The 10,783-nt window shown below is 39.5% G+C and overlaps 1 long non-coding RNA gene across 1 annotated transcript; it reads right to left on the bottom strand.

Moving 5' to 3' along the window:
- Nucleotides 1-6,979: 6,979 nt before the first annotated feature.
- LOC310841050 lies at nucleotides 6,980-10,571 on the bottom strand. Its single transcript, XR_014562299.1, has 3 exons — nucleotides 10,425-10,571; nucleotides 9,317-9,533; nucleotides 6,980-8,036 (listed from the first exon to the last, which is right to left on the bottom strand). It is a non-coding gene; the product is annotated as an uncharacterized lncRNA (long non-coding RNA).
- Nucleotides 10,572-10,783: the final 212 nt, after the last annotated feature.

The raw sequence follows: 10,783 nt of genomic DNA, 5'->3' as shown, positions 1-10,783 counted from the left end.
GGCGTCAGGAAAAAGTGCAAGAAGAGCTTGTAACAGACAAGTAATACCCATAAGCTGATGCTGACATTGATGTTTATCTATTCATTTTTATTTACTCAGCTCCTAGAAAGCCACCCAGTAGCATTGCTCTCTAGGTGGTTTGCTGGATAAAACAATAATTAAAAACACAATATCCTAAAATGACCATTTGCAGCTTAAAAATTTCCAGCACAGAGAATAATAAAAGTGCTTAACTAGCAAATACATATGAAATGTGATTTGCAGAGCAATGCAACCTACTCAAGTGTGTGTGGGTATGGAAACGGTGTTGTACTGGAAACTGTGGAGGTGTCCCTCTGCCCACCTCTCCTGGATGATCTGGCCTTCTGGTGCTGACCACCCCTTTTGCTCGCTGCCCATGCAGACAGCTGGGAGGCTGCTGCAGAGATTCTCATCAGGAGCAGCCAGCAAAAGTCCTGAATCGGTGATATTCCAAGAGTAGGAAGGGAAAGGGGCTGAGCGGGCTGGGAATCCACTAGGAGATCCATTAGATTTAGAACCACTTTCACTGCTGTCACATGACAGCATGGGGCCCAGTTATTTCAACATTTCTAAGTTGGTAGAGAAACCTGCCTGTCCTCTGCACCTTATGCCGCAGCTGTAATGCAGAGCAGTTTCCTGAGCCATCGGGCTTAATAAAGGTTACAGTTGTTTACAAGGTCTAGCAATGGCTATTACCTTTGAAGCCAAAGTTATCATCCCTGTTGAGAACATCACCACCTGTTAAATGCCTACTGCTAAAAAGTCTTGAGGAGATTCAATGCACAAACGTACATTGCAAAATATACAAATGAATTTGAAACAGCAACATATCAATGCAAATTTTGCATCTATGCATGTACATAAGTATGTGCATTCATTTTATTTTTATTTTATTTTATTATTTTACAAATCTGTGTTCTCTCTGGTCCTTTTGGATGACCCATTCCTTCTTTTTGATGATGCATGAGGCCATCTTCCTTTGTACTGACTGCTGAACCAAGTAGCCTGTTTCCAATCAGTTGAGGGAACAAGGCAGTTAACAAGAAGACCAGATGACCAGAACACAAAGCACAAATATTCTCAACCGCTGTTCAGGGGAATTAGGCAGCTAATCGGGAGGATGGCATTTCTTCTCACAATGACCTCAGATGAACTATTATATGCCAACTAATATGCAGTCTTAGTCACTGTTATAGGCTTACGGATTAGCTAAGGCCCCAGTTCAGCTCAGATGTAATAAAAAGATTCACACAGGCTCTGCGAACTAGTAAAAGCAGAGCTCTGGTTGTTTTTTTAAATGAAAGTGTAAAATATTATTTGAGACTTTGGGCAGGACAGATTTAGGGGAGTGCAACCAGTTCGCCCGCATTGGGTGCTGAGCTGAGAGGGTGCTGCAGGGAGCATGGCCACAAGAAGGGAAGACAAGATGGGGGGAGGGAGATACACCAAATTTTGGTGTTTCACAGGCCACTCCTGAAATTTTAAAGCCCACTGTTTGGGGATGCTACCTTGAGAAATTAGAATCAATGGGATTGATTATAATAGAATGTATGTTGCCTGTTTTAGGAAATAAAAGCAATGTCAACTAATTGGCCATCATGAAAATAACAATTGAAAAAGAAACAGTAAGATACATTATAATTCAGCTTCCAATTCCTATTGTCACTAAATCCCCTCTAAATGGATATTTTAAAGATTTCTCAAATAAAATAAATAAATTCCTTTACAAATTTGTTTCCTGCCAAGATAGCCTATCTATCCACAGGATTGAGATGAATATTATTTGCCCTTCAACAGCCTTCAACCCATTTAGCATGATGAATTCAACCTGGATCTCATTGTTAGCCATTAGAGGTGCCTTGAAACCAGTGCAATATCCTTTTAATCTGGAAATGTACCATTTGAGGTATCTGCAGGGGGAACCTTGATTTTTCCAAGATTTTGCATCACTCAGGCAGCCTCCATGAGTGCAGGTGACTCACCATTTCAGATAGTCTTTTTTCAACTCATGGAGGTTGATGGGGATATGGATGGGTAGAATGGGGTTAGTTTTTTATCCCCACAACTTCCTTTGTGCTATATTTTCAGATTAGAAGACTGTCAAACAGGGCTATGTCTTTCATGGTCTGTGCATGGTCTATCCTTCTGTTTTCCAAAGGGAGTGTGATACTATCATTAATAGCAATCTTTAAGTCTTCAAATTATCTAATCCTCCTGCTTTCTAAACTTCTCTCTTGTCTGGATTCATTTTCTGCAGCAAAGTTTTTAAATATGAGAAGTCAACAAGTTCTAACTTTCAGTAGTATATTCCTGATGCCAAAGGCCATATCACAGCTCTCTGCCCCCATGACTTGACTTTGACAGATGCTCTGTGCTGTCTGCTTTGAACAGAAAGTCTCGGAATACCCTAGTTACCAACCCTGATTTACTGCCTGCTGGCCAAAAATTAGAAATATAGTCCCTTCAGTTGTCATTTATAACATTGCTCCATGAAAAGCATCCTTCAGCCTACCACTACAAGTGATTAAGCATAGTACACTTCCTAGAAAGTAGAATACTTTTATTTTTTTTAAAAAAGCTTCTATAAATAAAAAAAAATCAGATACAATAAAACTGCATTTAATCAAAGGCTATGCATGGCCTTCATTTTTTTGCATTTGGCTCCCCCTTCTGTACACAAGAGAAATGAAACAAAGGGTTGAAATCCTTGCCGGGAATGTTATTTAAATTTTTTGTGAAATGTGTATATATCGTTTTAGGAAACCTTGGGCTGTTTCTTTTCTGTCATTTATGGTGCAATTTATGTGTGTCTACTCAAAAATAAAACCTATCAAATTCAGTGGGGTTTAGTGTGTTCTAGACCAGTAAGTAAGTTGGTAGAATAGTGTCAAAATTTCTCCATACTTTATATGGGCTAAATTCAATGGATTGGATCACCAACCTAAGTTATCATAGAAGTAAAGTTTCATGATCCCTGCTTTCCTATGCACTTAAGTGCATTTCCCAGAAAGTCTCTCTGAAGGATAAGGACAATCTGAGATGGAGCACAAGGGGCTTCTGAAAAGTTGGAAATTGCCCCAAATTAGACAAAAGGTTTTGGATGATTCTATCCTTCCCTCGAAGTGCTTTACACCTTATCCCCTATTGTTCAGAATACCTTCCCAGAGCCCTGCAGAAATGCCTAGCTGCCATCCATGGTGCTTGGTTTGCTGCCTGCCTCCATCTTCCAGTTTCACCTGGGTTCTGAGAAAGGGCTAAAGGTGTCCTCCTTCTCAGAGTGAAGCATTCTGGGAAAAGTGGCCAGGACTATGGCTGCACCACTGTTGTGGTTTCCCACTGTGGCTTGAAAGGCTTTTAAAAGTTCTTTTTTCAAAAAGGCTTTTGAAAACTAAGTTGAAAAAGCTTTTCTATCTACCGTAACAAACCTTGTCTGGCCTCACTGCCCAGAATGACTGATTTGGAAGAAGGCCTTTGGCCTTTTCTCAGAACCCAGGATGAGTCAAGGATCCAGAAGTTGAAGCCACTATGGCTGAGTTTGGTTCCTAAGCATAGTGGTGCCTGCATAGTGCTAGAAGCCAGGTGCAGGAGGCAGCGGAAAAGCTCCCAGCACTGTCCCTGCTATCATGGCAGTGAAGCATGCTGGGATAGTTGGGCCTTTGATCGAAATCAGCAAGGTTCAGCACTACCTTTCTAGAAAAGGAGGTCACAGAACTCCTCATGAATGCCTTCTGGTTCTCTTATAATGGCAATGGTGCCCACCTGAGAAGGGCCAGAACTGAGTTCTGCTGAGTTCTTGCTGGGTGAAAAAAGGCCCTGGCAAGGTTTATATTATTAAATCTACCATTTATAAGGATCCTTGGTCAAATGGACTTCAGAATCACGTGAAGCGAATTTACTTTCATTCTTACATATGGATATTTAACCTATAAAATTATACCATGCTACTTAGAATTGTGTTACAAAAGTGTACAAAAAAATTGGACAGACAAGCACTTGCCATTTCATCATGTGTAGATTTGGGGCACAATCTAACCAAAGTTGATTATTTATGTGAGAAATAAATACAAGCTAAGTACCTTTAAATCCCATTGATTTCAATGACAGAGATTTAGGAAAGTGCTCAACTCTCTCTCTGAAATTGATGGGTTTAAAATTTACTTAATTGATGGGTTTAAAATTTACTTAATTTGGGTTGGATTATACCCTTTGTTTTTTAAAATAGCATGTCTGTTAATCGGCTTTAATATTACCAGGTTTAAATGATATAATGTAAAAAAATACCTCTCAACATTCATAGAGCTCTTTTTAATCCAGATATGGAACACTAATTTAAAAGCCTATTGTGAGCCTTTGAAAAATTGTAGAACTAGCATTTAAATGTGGCAGCAAGCATTTTAACAAGATCAAAACATAAACTTGTGAGGTACAGTCGGGAATAACATTGAAAAATCCTTCTGGTTTCCATCTCAAATTACTGTTTACATGGATTTTCATTGAAGCCAACTCTGCATTTCGGCCTCTGGATTTAGGAGTGTGAGCAAACAAGACAGCATGTTTATTTATTGTTTACATCTATTAGTTGCTTCCCAACCAAGTCCCCCAAGCAGAATACAATAGAAGCATCTCAAACAAACATCAAGACAGAACGCAAGTAGAGCAATCAAATGTCACAATAAAGCCCAGACCCAGCACAGAGAATACAAACATGTTATATCACCATACTCAGATTGCCAAAGGGCATAGGGGGAGCTAAGAACAACCTCAAAGGGCTAAGATTTTTTAAAAAATATATAAGAAGACAAAACAATGTCAAAACTAGTAACATCTATCTTTAGATCAATATTTATTATTATTATTATTATTATTATTATTATTATTATTATTATTACCCCTCCCTCCCCAGCCAAGGCTGGGCTCAGGGTGGCTAACAAGTAATAATAAAAGCAAGTTGAAAAAATACAACTTAAAAACAAGATTAAAATACAACATTAAAACCTTGAAATATTAAAATGCAGCCTCATCACAGGCGGAGAAAGGAAAAAAAAGGGGGAAGGAATCAAATTGACTCCATGCCAAAGGCCAGGCGGAACAACTCTGTCTTATAGGCCCTGCAAAAAGCCACTAAAAATAAAATAAACCCCCAAAGTTATTAAATATGTTGAAATATATTGCTAAGATGTTAAATGGCATGGGATAATAAAAATGTCTTTGCCTGGTGCTTGGAAAATATGTAGGTGCCAGTTAGGGCTCTCTCTGGAAAGAGTATTCTACAACCCAGGCGCCATGATGGAAAATACTCTCTGCATCATAGCCACCATAAATTGTTGGGGCACTCAGAGAACCTCCATTTATCTTTTCCAAGTAGGTGCCTATGGCAGACCCTCCAAGTGTCCCTATTTTCCAGGGATGTGCCTGATTTAGAGAAGCTGTCCTGGTTTCTGATTTGATCCTGGAATGTCCCACTTTTCCTTAGGATGTCCCTATTTCCATTATAGAAATGTTGGAGGGCATGGAGTTATCCGACCCCTGAGCTGTCTGAAGGCAATCCTGTATACGGAAGTTCTTTTTAATGTTTAATGTTCTATTATGTTTTTATATATGTTGGAAGCTGCCCAGAGTGGTTGGGGCAACCTAGTAAGATGTGTGGGGTATAAATAGTAAATTTATCATTATGCAACGAGACATTTCTATTTTCATCAGAGAAATTACTGGATGGTATGTTATAAGAAGAGGTGTTTGTTTAGGTCCTGTTGAGGTCCACAGCCATGCTGGGCTTTATAGCTCAAAACCAGCACTTTGAATTGGGCTTGGAAATGAATCAGAAACCAAGGGAGCCCAGACAGCCCTGATTAGAACTTTGGCTGTGTTATTCTGAACCAGCTGCAGTTTCCAGACCACCTTCAATGGCTGTCTTCAAAGGCACCAGTCCCATTCTCCCAGAGCCTCACCTGATTTAGATGCAAAGGAGAAGCAGAGTTGGTTACCATCTGCATACTCATGGCATCCATCAATCCATCGTTTTATTTGTATGCCACCTTTCCATAGTTAAAACCCTGCTCAAGGTGGCTTACAACATATAAAAAGTTCTGTAACTACAAACAATACAAAAGTAGTCATAATCATCAAAAAGTAAAAAAACCAAGAGGAGAAAAGTTTAGCATGCAAAGCTCCAGCAGCACCACCGATTCCTTCAATATCATGAGGGAAGAACTGTGCCTTTAAAATCTGTCTTCCTTGTAGCTCTTAAGACCTTAAAGCTCTTAAGACAGCAGAAAATCTGTTGTTCTTGGAAAGTAGTCACCATAACCCATTGCTTCATAGCTGGCCTGTTTGTAATCCAGACACCTGCTGTCTGCTGGCAAAGTGAGGTCCGTTGGTTCCGTAGAGCTGGACGGTCCCTCGCTGGTCCAGCCCTCCCCAGCCCAAGAACTTCTTAAGAGAGTTTTCCCCTAAAGAGCCCTTAGGCATGTCTCTTCCCTGTTGAGTTGGGTGTTTATTTACATATCACAGTTTTAAAACCCTGCCTTTTTGACAAAGAGCCCACAAGGCAGTGTTGTGCTTTAAAAATCAAGAACAAACATAGACATTCCCCCAGATATGTTTTTAATCTGTGAAGGATGAACAACACAAAGAGAAGGAGAAAGACTCCTATCCAGCCACGACCACTGCAGGCTGGTATAGTGCCCGCAGAAGCTAAGGTTGTAGCAGCCCATCCTGTTTTAGAACCCATGACCAACATAGCACAGCCACAAAGTGCAATTCAATTTGGAAGCAACTATTTTGGGAAAGCTGGTAGCATAGCTTATATGCAGGTGCAGCAAGCTGAATTTACTTCTTGGGGAACCTGATTTGCTGTTTCCATCCTACTGTTCCAAATCAGTGTGCAAGTTTTTGTGTTCTTCAAAACTCTTTATCAGGCTAGAATGTCAACAAAGTGAATCAGGTGTGTGTGTGTGTGTGTGTGTGGAGTAGAAGCGGAAAAGAAATGACTGGTGGTAAAGTTATGAGACTGTATAATGTAAGAATCCTAAGGTGGAATGTGCATGTGTTGTCACCACATGTTACAATACCAATCTCTGCCCGATGCAGCCAGCTTGAAGACTTCTGTACTCATGTTCTCAGTGGCTACCCAGTTCAAAGGAATCATTGACTTATTTACTCCCCGCCTCTCTCTCCCTCCCTCTCTCTCTATTGGGGATGGATCAAAATGTCAGTTTTTGTTTTCTTAGTTTCTCACTGTTCCAATCTTAAATTCAGTTTTCTGCAACAATTCACGAGTTGTTGTTCTTGTTGTTTTAAAAATAAAAATCATGGAAATTCATCATTTTAATGTGAATTGCTCCAAATTTTGGTATGCCTAACATGCATGTTTGCAAAGCATTTCCCCCCTAATATGATGCATTTTATGTGTTATTTTATTAACATATGCATTTTAAAGCACACTAATCCTAGCTTATGCATTTATGTACATATTACTTGTGTGGAGGATTGCATTGCAAAATTCAGAGATGAGAGAATGTTGAGGTATGGGCATTTTCTTTGCCTATGGTTTCGTAAGGTACAAATTTGGTAGGATCGCCTTGAAATGTGAACTGAATTTCTTCTTCATTCCCACCCTGTGCTGAGGCCTACTGCCATATCACATTAAGTATCTTAAATATATGGGGGGACCTTCAAATTACCTAGCACCAAATATATGAAAGCTTAGTAAACATATGTTTTTTTCCTGAGGCAGACCTCCTATTGCTACAAATCAGTTTATTTCAGTCCATGGTGTAAATGAAAAAGAACCACAGACATTTATTGTGTTCAATGGGACTTTTCCCCGGGTAAGTGCATACAGGATTAAACCACGCATATACAGTAAATATGAATGTGTTGTTTAAGTAGCATTGTGCGAACTCAGTTCTGACATTCTATTCTGTGTTCCTTGTAAGCTTTAATATGTCCCATATGTTTTGCTTTTTGGAGAGGAATGACAAAAACTGCAGTTTCACACCTGATCAGGAGCATTTCTGGAAGAGAAAAACAAACGGGGGAAAAGATTACTACAAATTTAAAAAGTGTACCCTAATATATTGACTTGTGCAAATTGCTGTAAAGTTTAGAAATAGCACCTAACATTTAGATTTTTCTGTACTTACTCTGCCACCTAGTGTTCATGCAGTTAAAGTGTTTTTATATAGCATTCCCAATGATGCATTGCACAACAAACCCTGTTTCCCACTAGCATATACTTACCAAGGAACCATGTGGAACTTCCAGCCCTTGGGGAGGGGTTCAGCCTTCTTCAGTGCTGAGTTCTCATCATCAGCTAAAGATCCATCTATTTATCCAGGCCTTTGGAATATCCTGGTATCTATGCAAGGTTATTTGTATTATGCAACCTGCTGCTGGACTGTTTCTATGATGTGCACCATTATTATTATTATTATTATTATTATTATTATTATTATTATTATTATTACCCTATACCTGCAGGTCTCAGGGAGGTTCACAGGATAAAATCACAATATAAAAACACAGAATACGCACCGGTAATCAAAATAAAAACAAGAACAACCCAATAGCCACCCGCAAAACACATTTTAAGAGGGCATTGAATGTCAGTCAACCAAATTGTTTTGTTGAATGCAATGCTATTGTTTGATTAGGTACTGTAAAGCACACTGATTTTTTTTGATGAAAAGTGATTTATAAAAATGCAGCAGCACATGTTTTACAAGTCCATCTTTAAAAAAAAGTGTGAGATGGCTCTTTAAAAGTATGTTTCAGACTTGAAAACTATTTAAATGTTTTCTCCTACAGTATAGTTTGCACAAACTGTACAATGTTTAGGACACCTGCGTGCCATTTAAAGAAACCAGCTCACATAAAGAAGAGATGCTGAACTACAATAATTAAAAAAGGCTTGATTTTTAGAGCGCTTTCATAGTGGGATGGCTCTAGACTTGGTCATGCTTAGAGTAGAGCCACTGAAATGAACCGTACTTTAAGCATGTGTGAGTCTGGATCCAACCCATCTTTGCTACAAACTAAAATTACACTCCCTTTGTTTTCTATTACAGAAGAGGCTACACAAGTCCACTGAAATAAATAGGAGTTGATTTCAAGATGCTCTAGGCATCTGGATCCAACCCATTTCATTTTACTATTATCACTGCTGGGCATCATTGCATCGAGGTAGAAAATGAACAAAAATGCAAGTGTCTCTTGTTAAAGCAGCTTTAGATATTATATTGAATGCAAAGCCTTTATAGTGGTAGTGGATGTGTTGCATGGCAGTGATGCTCACCTGACCTTCGGCTGGTCATGTTCTTGCTGCTGACTGGGAAGAGGAGATCAGCATGGGGCAGATGCACCAGCGGCGCCAATCTGGCAGCCCCACAGTGCCCTTGCCCTACCCCTTTTGCCTCTTGGTAAGCAGCAGCCGCAGCATGACAGATCAGCGGTAAGGTGAGTTCTGCCACTTTCTCACATCATCTGCCGCTGATTAGTAGACATTTTATATTCTGCAAATTCATATGGGGAGAAAAAGCTTGTTACTAAGTATTATGTTATTGCTCCTTTTCAATGTTCAAGGCCTGTTTATAATTGTTTCTGAATACATTTAACAGTCCAGCAGTAATCGCTACACAACTGAAATTAATTCTGCTTTCAAAAATATATGTCAATCTCAGAAGAAGTTTGTCTGTGTCAGTGATTACCCAAATATATGAAAAGGACTGATGATTACGGTATATTTTTATTGAAAAGGAAAATTCATGTTGTTAGCAGTGGATACAAATTAAAATGATAAATTATGTCCCACTAGGGGGAGTTGCAACATAAAAAGATTTCGATCCACATTCTGGTATAATATTATTTGATTTTATATATATATATATATATATATATATTTGCTTTCGTAGATTTTCACGGGTACAGGAATGCAGGTTTTGGTGTCCTCGGGTGTCTTCCCGTGTAAAAGTTGGGGTGTCTATGACCCACCTAAGTGGTACTCAGGATATCACTCAAGAAATCACTCAAGGTATCTCTCAAGTAATTAAGGAACAAAAGAAGAAAAGGCACACTAGCCTGGGAACTTCCTCTCTGCCCAGAACATTGGAGGCTAGACACCACACCCCCTCTACAGTATTTATAGGAACTCAAACATTGAGATCCCGCTCTGTTCCAGTAACAAGAAGCCGAAAGCACCAGCCTGAAGATGACGAGTGAGACCTCGTCGAAACGTCGCCTAGACACCCCAACTTTTACACGGGAAGACACCCGAGGACACCAAAACCTGCATATATATATATATATATATATATGAGCTGTGATCTCCACAAACTGCATTTATTTTAGGTTTCAACTTCTGCTACTGCCTGGTTTGTACATTGAGGATAATGAAACAGGCCTACCTTACATGCATGTTTTGAAAAGCTGCTATAAACATCAAGTTACACAATGAAACAATTTGGGATTCCTGTCCGTAAAACCTACTTCCTGCACCATTTGGTCTTATGAATAATGATTTTACAGTCCTGATCACAATGAGTTCAGTCCAGAAATGTAAACAATCAGACTAGCATACAAAATAGCATACAGTGATACTTGTGTCCAAAAGAATGCTTATTAACCATCCTGTCAGCACATGGAGTTAAGCATGTGCAACAAGATTTTCCCTACTCTCCTCCCTGCCACCCCCACAATCTGTTTTACCTCCCCCCCGCAAGCAAATTTGGGGAGGTTGCGGAGAGGCAAAGGAGTTGTGCAAGTG

The sequence above is a fragment of the Podarcis gaigeae genome (genome assembly GCF_964106915.1).
Source record: "Podarcis gaigeae genome assembly, chromosome: 3".
In the NCBI taxonomy this organism is placed as follows: Eukaryota; Metazoa; Chordata; class Lepidosauria; order Squamata; family Lacertidae; genus Podarcis; species Podarcis gaigeae.
Note: the sequence above shows the minus strand (reverse complement) of the source record. Positions and strands in the feature narration are given on the sequence as shown.